Source organism: Myotis myotis, unplaced genomic scaffold, assembly GCF_014108235.1.
Source record: "Myotis myotis isolate mMyoMyo1 unplaced genomic scaffold, mMyoMyo1.p scaffold_m19_p_3, whole genome shotgun sequence".
NCBI classification, from domain to species: Eukaryota; Metazoa; Chordata; class Mammalia; order Chiroptera; family Vespertilionidae; genus Myotis; species Myotis myotis.
Genome location: NW_023416335.1, coordinates 87,348,838 through 87,359,779, shown reverse-complemented (window position 1 = coordinate 87,359,779; position 10,942 = coordinate 87,348,838). Strand labels below are relative to the sequence as shown.

The 10,942-nt window shown below is 40.5% G+C and overlaps 1 non-coding gene across 1 annotated transcript; it reads left to right on the top strand.

The window, feature by feature from the left end:
- Nucleotides 1-9,188: 9,188 nt before the first annotated feature.
- LOC118652348 lies at nucleotides 9,189-9,325 on the top strand. Its single transcript, XR_004966591.1, has one exon. It is a non-coding gene; the product is annotated as a small nucleolar RNA SNORA29 (small nucleolar RNA).
- The last annotated feature ends 1,617 nt before the right edge of the window (nucleotides 9,326-10,942 follow it).

Below are 10,942 nucleotides of genomic sequence, written 5' to 3'. Positions count from 1 at the left end.
TTTCAAAATAATGCAAACAGCATGAAGGACATACATAGATCCTATTTATATGTCTTAATATCTCCTTCTTCCTTTTCCCTCTATTGCCTTCACATACTAAAACTTCTCCCAAACCTCTCTCCTGAGTATTTAATCCTGAATGCTCTTTCAGCCCTTGCCCTTGCCCTTGCCCTTGGATAGTTCACCTCCTTTCCCCCAGGCTCAGAAAAACAGGATCCTGCAAGAAGGCAACAAGTTTGAAAACTGGAAATGTTCTTATATTAAAAAATTTTATTCTGTCACATTCCAAAAAGGAAACATGAAAGACATGAGCCAAAGAATTCTTCTAAGTGTGTGTGTGTGTGTGTGTGTGTGTGTGTGTGTGTGTGTATCAGGAGAGATTAAAACATGTCTGAAGACAGTGTTTTGGGTACACCTGCATTCTATAAACTGGCTTTAGGATAAGAAAATGGCTACCAAGAGAAACTGTGGAGAGTGACAAAAGTATAATTCATAACCTGCTCAAGTCTGTTTACACAGACAGCTCCAACAACAGTACAAATACAATAAATAAATATATTCAACATCAATAAAGCCAAGCTAAAGTTGAAAAGGAACTTGAAAAGTCAAAAACCCTGTTGTATGAGATAAATTCTCTCCAGTGGATTGAAAGCCAGCTTTGGGGGAAGTCCACAGAGAGAACAGATGGCTAGAGATATGACCACTGGCTCACATTGTCTACTTCAAGCTTGCTATGAACAACTTAAAGAGAAAAGAAAAACCATAATAAGACCGGGTTGATTATATTTCACTTGCAGTTCTTTTTTTTTTTTTTTTTTTTGGTGAGGTTATTCTTTCCTTTAACTTGACCACAAAAAAGACATGTGGTTTTGTTTATCATGTTGTGAAAGGAAAGAAAACTGGAGCAGGGGTGCAAAGCAGAGAGGACAGTGGTGTGAGATACTGCTGTCCTATATCAACATGAAGTCAAGTCCCCAAGAACACATGCAGACCATACAAAAACACAGTCTCCATAAAAGGAAAACTTTTCTCTTAACATTAAATGGGTCTTTTCCAAGTTGTATGCAATAAGCAAGTATTACTTTTATAATCAGAAAAAAATTTAAATATTAAATGGGCCTTCCTTCTTTGCAGCTTTAACTTCTAAACTCTGTATGCATGCAACATTGCTAAAAATTTCTTAATAGTTCTAACATGCTGGTCAGTGAATTCCTTAATGACAGTATCAGTGCTTGAGAGCTTTCAAATGGCTGTGGCACTATTTGGAGGAATGTTATGGCACAAATTCGGTGCCACAACTATTCTGTATAAACTTAAAGCATGTTAGATCAAGCAGATATCACTGGGATATCATGCCCAAAGTATTACAATAGCAACAACCTGTAATAGTTGTTACAGGTTCAACTGACTGATAACTTGCCTGTCACCAACTTAGCAGTCTAAAGCTTCCTGCCCAGAAACTCCTGAAAATGCTTAAAATTTGACCATTCAAAGAGAAAATACTAGAGAAGCAAGTGGCAAAAGCAATAAAGAGCACAAGAATAAGAGTCTATCGTGCAGGTTGTTGTGGTATTTTCCTTGAAAGAATAATACTTTGCTCTTGAGAAACTTTCATTCTAAAAATAAAGAATGCAACTAGGAACACACAGTCCAAAATAGATGGAAATATTCAGAGACTGAAAAATAAATATATGTTGACCTTTATTCTATTAGGCATGTTGTCAATAAGTTTCCTCAAGACAAGACCTTTCTCTGTCTCATTAGCTTCCCAGTTGTTCCCAAAGAGTCAGATGCCATCCTCCCCCACAGCTTTTCCAAACACTAATTCATTCCAAACTGAGGGAAGGATAACTGGTCAGAACTAAGTCCATTGCAACTATGTGTGAAATTAAAGATTCTGTTGACTCTTACTTTCCTTTTGAACAGAAAAACAATATTCCTCTAACCTTGATTTTTTTGTTTCACATTACTAATATATATATACATATATATACATATATATACATATATATATATATATTCACTTTTTCAGGTTATCAACTTTTTGTGTACACAGAATTGTATTAGAAGAACAAATATATGTTCACTCTTTTAACATTGCTAAGATGTGCTTAGTAGTGATTTCTTGAGTCATAAGATTTGTGTAAATGACACTAATATTCGGTGTCACAACTATCCTATCTTATAAAAGAGAAACATGGTAATTAGCTGTACGTCTGCTACCCTTCCCATTGGCTAATCAGGGCAATATGCAAATTAACTGCCGCCAAGATGGCATCCGGCAGCCAGGCAGCTTGAAGCGAACATGAGGCTTGCTTGCTTCAGTAACGGAGGACGCCAACGTTCCCCGCCTGCCTTGCCGGCCTCTGAGCTTGCAGTTTGAAACATTGTAACAAATATAGAAGCTAAACAAAACCCCAGAAACCTGCTTTCAGCCAGCAAGGATCTCAGAGCTGGAGTTGAAACAGTGTTTCGATTATAGAACCCAAACAAACCAGATACCTGCTTTCAGCAGCTGAGGCCTAAGAGATGGAGCCAAGCCTCAGAGCTAAAGCTGGCCCAGAATAAAAAAAGAAAAAGAAAAAGAGGAGCAGTTGGGAGCTTCAGTCACCCGCCAGCCTGAAAACGGCCCTCAGCCCCTCACCCAGACTGTCCAGGCACCCCAGTAGGGACCCCCACCCTGAAGGGTGTGTGACCAGCTGCAAACAACCATCATCCCCTCATCGAGGCTGGCCAGGCACCCCAGTGGGGACCCCCACCCTGATCCAGGACACCCTTCAGGGCAAACCAGCTGGCCCCCACCTGTGCACCAGGCCTCTATCCTATATAGTAAAAGGGTAATATGCCTCCCAGCACTGGGATCAGCATGACAGAGGGCAGCGCCCAAACCTCCTGATCTCCCTGCGGCTCTGTGTGTGACAGGGGGCGGGGCCATAACCTCCCTATCCGCCCTGCTCTGTTTGTGACAGGGGAAGGTGCCCCAACCCCCTGATCAGCCCTGCTCTGTGCCTGATAGGGGGGAGCTCCCCAAACCCCTAATCGCCCTGCGGCTCTGTGTGTGACAGAATGTGGTGCCCCAAACCCCTGATTGGCCCTGCTCTGTGTGTGACGGGGTAGAGCCATAACCTCCCCATCGGCCCTGCCCTGAGTGTGACAGGGTGCGGCGCCCCAACCCCCTGATCTGCCCTACTCTGTGAGTGACAGGAGGGAGCTCCTCAACCCCCTGATTGGCCCTGCTCTGTGCGTGACAGGGGGTGGTGCCCCAACCCCGCAATCGGCCCTACCCTGAGCGTGACTGAGGGTGGCATCGCAACCTCCTGATCTGCCCTGCTCTGTGCATGACAGGGGGTGGCGCCCCAACTCCCCAATCACCCCTGTTCTGAGCCCAACCAGGGGCTACACCTAGGGATTGGGCCTGCCCTCTGCCACCCGGGAGCAGGCCTAAGCCAGCAGGGCGTTATCTCCCGAGGGGTCCCAGACTGCGAAAGAGCACAGGCCAGGCTAAGGGACCCCCCTCATCCCCCAGAGTGCACAAATTTTTGTGCACTGGGCCTCTAGTCTCTCTCTATATATAAAAGGCTAATATGCAAAGTGTCCCCTTGGGAGTTTGACTGGGAGACCAGGAGTTTAATCACTCGCTATGACATGCGCTGACCACAAGGGGTGGTGCGGAACCATCGGCGGCAGCAGCGGAGCACTGAGGTAGTGAGGGAAGGAGGAGGCAGGGAGTGGGAGAGAAGGAAGGGAGCCTGATTGGCCCTGATCTCAGGTCAGGCCTAGGGACACTACCCATGCACGAATTTCATGCACTGGGCCTCTAGTTCTATATAAAGTTAAAACATGTTAGATCAGGCAGATACAGGCATTAAGGAGAAGGCAATAATTAGTGCGAGGGTCCCTGCTTGGAAATGCTGTTGCTAGCATACTTTCTTTTCAGTGAATTATACTGCAACATGCATTGAATTTTGACCATGGACTACCTCAAGTATATATGAACTATTGTGAACTATTTTTTTCTATGAAATTTTAAAAATAGTCTTTAAAGACCTTCTTCTGAACTCGCATAAATTCCCATTCTTGAAGCTCTTTCTAAAAAGCATTCTAGCAGGTAGCTCAATGCTGTAGAACCTGAGATAAGGTCCTTTAATGGCACTCCTGGAGTGCATCTATAATACACAGAAACCAAAAGGACAAGAGCAAGAGGGAGACCTGCTAGTCCCAACAAATGTGTCCTAAAGCCACTGAGCTATCTAGACTATCCCCTCAAACTAATTCTCAGCTAGAGAACACAAGGTTGAGAAACATCATAAGCTGCATGTGATTAGAAGATTGATACACATTAAAGGGCAATGGGTACACTGAAAATAAATAATAGGGTGTATGTAAACAAAAGCATTTGAGGAATATCAAATGGAGAGCCTTCCAAAATTTGTGTGTGGTCTGCACCATGTTTTCCCAATTTATTAGTGCTGTTCAAATATAACAGTAGAATCAACTCAATGTGTGTCCTGGAAATTCCAGCCCCTTTTCCAAAAACCACTCTTTTATTGTCACCTCAGACACTGCCATCCTAATCAATGTCATATTCCAGACAGTAAAAAGACAGGGGGAGAGAAAGAAGAAAAACCTATTTCTCAGAACCTAACCACTACTATTCCCACCACCTCCAAATTAGGGTTCTTGCAAAGTTACCACCTTCCTCTGATCTGAATCACCTCAACTTGGGCCTCATCCTGCATGGCTGGGTGAGGACATTTTTCCAATGTTACATCATAAGACACATTAGTTGTCTACATTTCTTCACCTCTCACTCACTCCTCAACCCAATCCAATCTGGCCTTATTACTCCACCAAAACAGATTTTGTTAAGTACACCAAGACCTGAGATGACTATGTGTCCAGACCTCATTTTATTAAATTTCTCAGCAATAGTACAGCCTGGTGACCACTCCTCCCTCAAAGCCCTCTCTTCCTTTGGTGTCATTGACATCTCTCCTGGTTTGCCTCCCAGCTCTCTTCCATTTCTCTTCACTCTCCCTTAATAACTCTTTCTTCTCTGCCTGATCTTCAAATGTTGAACTTATTCAAAATTTGGTCATAGAAGCTCAATTTTCTTCTCACTCCATATTCTTTCAACATGCATGGCCACCACTCTGCACAGTTCAGGAGACACTATTTATACCAGAGTATATATAAATGGCTCCCCCTCAAGTTGTACAGTGCATGGCTTGTGTGGTCATAAAACAGTTCTATCCATATCTATGGCTTTAATTATTATCTATACATCAATGATTTCAGAATGTATATCTTAGATCAAGACAATGATGAAACTCAAACCCACATATACAACTAACAACTTGAGATCCACTTGTTCTTCTCAAAGGCACTTCTAATAGCATTTCTAAAATTGAATCCATGCTCTTCTTGGACAAATATGGTCCTCTTTCAGCATTCCCTATGTGGATGAATGGCACCAACATCTACCCAGTTGCCCAGCCTAGAACCTGAATGCATTCTGTCACTTCCCTCTCTGAAGCATCAATAAAAGATCTATTTGCATGTTTGTCTATCTATCTCCCTCCAGTATGATGTAAGCCCTTCAAATTTTGGAAACTTTGTTATTCACCATCACATCTCCTGAACTAAAGGGATGTATGGAATATGACATTTGTCAAATGCAATAATAAAGTCCTATTGATTTTAGCTTGTATTTACCTCTTGTGTCATCTCCATCACCAGCCAGCAGCCTTGCCTAAATTGCTCTCTCAAATCTCTCCCCTTTTTTTAGTTAATGCCTATTCATCTTTCAGATCTCAATTCAATATCATTCTCTCCGGGCACTTCCTCCAATGTCCCAAACTGAGTCAGGCCCCTTTATATGCTAGCTTAGCTTCTTACTTGACACTTCTTTCCCTCTGTTTTCTACAACATTTTTCTATTTTTTCCAACCTCTGTCTAAATCATTCTTCCCTCTTCCATTCCCTCTAAATTTTTCCTTAACTCATCCAAAAATGTAAATCCCAGGCACTGAGACTCTTGAAAGAAGATATCTGAATAAGTAGTTCAGAGAAGGATAAGAGACAAGGACATCCATATATATATATATATATATATATATATATATATATATATATGCGACCATTATGACCAAATGACTGGAACGACTGGAACAACCGGTCAACCAGTTGCTATAATGTGCACTGACCACCAGGGGGAAAATGCTTAATGTAGGAGTTGCCCCCTGGTGGTCAGTGTGCTCACACAGCCAACCTCCCATGACCCCTCTCCTTGGCCAGCCAGCCCCCCCTCTAACAGCCCAGATCAGGGGCCAGCCAGCCAACCTCCCACTATCCCTCCCCCTGGCCAGCTGGCCCCCTGATAGGCCTCGATTGCTGGCCAGGCCAAATGACCCCACCCATGCATGAATTCATGCACCGGGCCTCTGGTAAACATATAAGAAAGTATGTAATATCTGCCATATATAAATATGAGAGATCACAGGAGAAAAGGTGATTAACATCCAGGTGGCGGTGGTAAAAGAAGTCTCACTGAGTTGGTTTTGTATAGATCTTTCATTCTTACTTCCTTTCAGATATTCAATATTCAGGACATTTGTGAAAATTGTTGAAATTTTTAATATTTTCTTTTAACCCAACCCTTAAGGTCAGGTCTAGACAATTTGAATCTGGAAGACATTGCCATCCATCTCCAAGACTTCCCCTTTGTATGGACTCACCACAATCTTGAATGTCTTCATTCTCCTTTAATTTCTGTTTACTTTCCCTACCTTAGTTTTTACCCATTCTTTCCTTTCTCTTTCTTCAAAAAAGTAATCTATTGCACTCACTCCCAGTAATGTGTTAAAAGTTATATCTTCTTTGAGTAGGTAAATTTAACAAGAGGCTCTTGAAATTGCTACCCAAAAAAATGAGTCTCCATATGAGTGGAAGTTCTACTTCAAACCCTTTAATTCACAACAACAGACAAGACCTTGTATTCTGCCTGTAAGTAAGGCCGACATTGCCAAAACAAACATGACTTTCAAAGTTTGCTGACTGTGTGTGCTTCTTGGGTTATTTCTCTTTCCAACAAATATGAGAACAACTTGAAATAATCATTACTTTTGCAAAAGAACATTACCTATTGTGAAAAATATTAAATTTCAGGAAAATCTGACAACCCTCACAGCTCATCTGTGACATTTGCCTGGACTGTTCTTCCACTCTCTATGTGCTTGACCAACTCGTATACTTTATTCAGCCTAAGCTCAAACAACTTTAGGAAAGCCTTTCTCTTCTTCTGACTCTCATTCTCATGTGCTTCCCCTTCCAAAATAGTTACACATGTGTAATTACTTGTTTAATCTCCACAAGAGATGGCTATGTCTCGTCTTCAACTGTATCCCCTGGCTTCACTGAGTGCCTGGCACATAAAAAATCCTCAAAGCCAGTATTTTTTGAATTGAATTGCTATATCTGTGTCCTATACATGCTTCTATTGCTGCAGCCATCACACTATATTGTAATTAATTTGTTTTTGTGTCTATCTACTTCTCTTCACAAGTCTCTTAAAAGAAATCATAAAGTATTCATTTTTAAATCCCCAAAATCTATCACATTGCCAGGGCCCTCAATAAATGTGGAAAGAAAAAAGGAAGGGAGGGAGGGAGATCTCACTGGTTGACATTTCTACAATTCTAATAAGGTCTTAATAAAAAACAAACCAATATATCTATAGGGAATTACAATAAACATTGTAAAAGCAGAAAATAAGACTTTTTTTAATTTTTTTTTTATTGATTCAGAGAGGAGGGCAGGTTGAAAGAGAGATAGAAACATCAATGATAAGAGATAATCATTTTATTGAGCAGCTGCCTCCTGCACACTCCCTACTGGGAATCCACCCAGAACACAGGCATGTGCCCTGAGTAGAAATCAAACCATGATTTTCTGGTTCATAGGGCAACACTCAACCATTGAGCCATGCCAGCTGGGCAAGACTTTCAGTTTTTGAAGATTCAAAGATTCAGAAAATCTTCCAATTTTTTGAAAGATTCTTTAGTCAACATGTTTACAAGACCTATAACATTTGATTACTCTCCTGTGAAAAGAGAAGAGAAACTTAACATTTCTGACCATCTACAATGTTCCAGGTGCTTTACATACACCATTATTAGTTCAGCAATAGTCTGAGTATTCATTGAGTTGCTACTAGGTTTCATGCACATGACCCTGGGGATCAAAGATTTGTTAGTATCCATTTAAAATATATGATTCCTAGAACTAAACATAGTATTTCTGTTGTATTCTGACCAATGCAGGGGTTTGGGATGCTCTGTCTCTAATACTTCAGCCTAGGATTCCACTAGAATTCAGCCGTGGGCAACCTACAGCCCGTTCGGCTGTTCTATCCAGCCCGCGGAGCCGAAAGAGCGGAGGGTTCTCTTGCTCTCCCCTCCGCTCCTTCACCAGCAGCAGTGTTAACATGGCAACATCGGGAAACACGGCCGCAGCTCCTTCTGAGTCCAGTTTAAGAACCCATTGTGGCCCTCGAGTCAAAAAGTTTGCCCACCCCTGCGATCATATCCCAACTACAGCCTTTGGGTTCCTAACAGTACTTGTGGTAAACTAACTCCTCATAATATCATTACGATTTAGACACCCTCAAGTCAGGTTTTCCCTAGCTTGGATTGGGTTAATCTAAGAGGAATACTTTACACTTTTTGCTTTACATTGATTTTATCATCTCTCAAGCCTGTCGAAAATATTTCATTCTTGAATTCCATCATCAAACATAAGACTGGCAGCCTGAAACCACAGTCTCTTAACTTCTCTAAACAGGGCCGCCACAGTGAACAACTTCAGGGGGCCCCATTCATACCATAGTCTATGCAAATGGAACCTTCTGAAGTTGTGTAGTGGCTCAGGTTTGGGATCTGCAGTTGTTTATCTATAAAATCAATGGGTTGGACCAAAATCTCATTCAATAATTTTGGGTTCACTTACATTTTTGATAAATATTCCCTCTATGCTTTCATCCTATTTACTGATTACTAAGTAGGAGCAAAATGACAGAAGCATGTGTGTACCCTAGGTCTCATGTTATATACTTGGGAGGCAGCTCTAACTAGGTCAACAGTCACCCTTCACTTCCTTTAGAGCACCATGGGCCTTCAAGAATGTGGAAGACTTCCCATTTGACTACCACATTTTCTCCTAATAGATTTTAGTGGCTATGCTTATGGGATAGATTAAAATTGCCATGATCTGAAGAGGGAGGATTTATTTGTGTCCTCCTCCTATATGAAATGGCTAAACAGAAAAAAAAAAGAAAAAGAAAAGAAAAAAAAAAAGAATGTGGAAGAGAACAAATTGCCACTTCTGTGTTACACTGAGCAAAATCCTCATGAGCTATGATGTGTAACAATATGAAACATATTCAGAAAATCCCGGAAAGAAGAAAGCTGATTTACATTCAATCAACCTTATCAACCAAGGGAATAGAATAACTGGTCTGAAAGTCACTGATATTTGACGTTTTGATCTATTGTGTGCCTTTCTCTTTAGGTTTTGCTTGGGCTAACATCCATAATAACAAAACCTGGTTGGCTTTTCTGAAAAAGACAGGGAATTGCCATGTACCATAGTGCTGGTTGGAGATGAAACCAATAGTACTAAATGCCTTTAAGCTACTATATTTCTTGAAAATGAGTAGTAAATTAGCAAATAATGGAAGGAGATATGATAAATGTGCTTTTATCTATAAAAGTCAAAACTTGGGCTCAGATGGTGTGGCTCAGTAGTTGAGCATCAACCTATAAACCAGAAAGTCATGGTTCAATTCCTGGTCAGGGCACATGCCCAGGTCACATGCAGTGTGGGGCATGTAGGAGGTAGCCGATTAATGATTCTCTCTCATCATTGATGTTTCTATCTCTCTCTTCCTATCCCTTTCTCTCGGAAATCAATAAAAAATCATTTTTAAAAAATAATTCAAAACATGGATGTGCAAAAGCCCTGCCTACAACAGGAAAGACCTTAGTAGATTCAAGAACCAGGGTGGTAGGAGAATAATGGGAGATAAGCCAAGACATACCAGATAATACACATTTGTAGGCCAGGTTAAGGATCTTGGGCTTTATTCCAAGTGTGATTGAATACCATTATCCAACAGTAGAAGAATGGGTTAGTAAATTAGGTGCCCCACATCAGTGATTTCCAAAGTGTATTCTAAACAGTTATTTGTGGAATAGACATTTCACTGTATATATTTTTTTAAGTTCCATGTAAAAATTAATTTGAAGAAAATGTCATTTTTTCATCTTTTTCCTTAAAATATAATATTATAGGCTTTGAAAAATCCTACAGTAAAGGACATGTTTACTTTTACAACTTCTCAAAGTTATCTGACCTCATAGATGCTTTATTTTCCCCAAGTAACATCAGTTAAAATCCCAAGAAAACTAGCATTCTAAAAAGTATCTTTTGGTAAACATTGCTATATACTAGTATACATTTGATCATATATCGAAAGTCCATAGGAAAATACAAACCATATGATTGAAACCATACAAAAATATGTATGCATGAGAAGGTAACATGAAATAATTAAAATATGTGTTGCTTAGGATGACAGATTCTCAGTGATTTTTTCCCTACTGTATTTCTTTAATTCTGATATTAAATCATTTTTTCAATTAAAATTAAAAGTAATAAAAATTATGAGCTATATTTTGAATGTACATGAAGTTTTGCCAATTCAATCAATCCCTGGGCTGCTGCACAAACTTCACTTCATCAGTGTGTCTAGAGACTGTGCAAGCTACACATTTTATGATGGAGAAGAAACCAGTCAACTTAATACCAGTTCTAATCCTCTTGATGGCAGGTTGATCTAATTAACATCTCTTAATTGGGTGAAATAATTTAAACCAAAACACAGC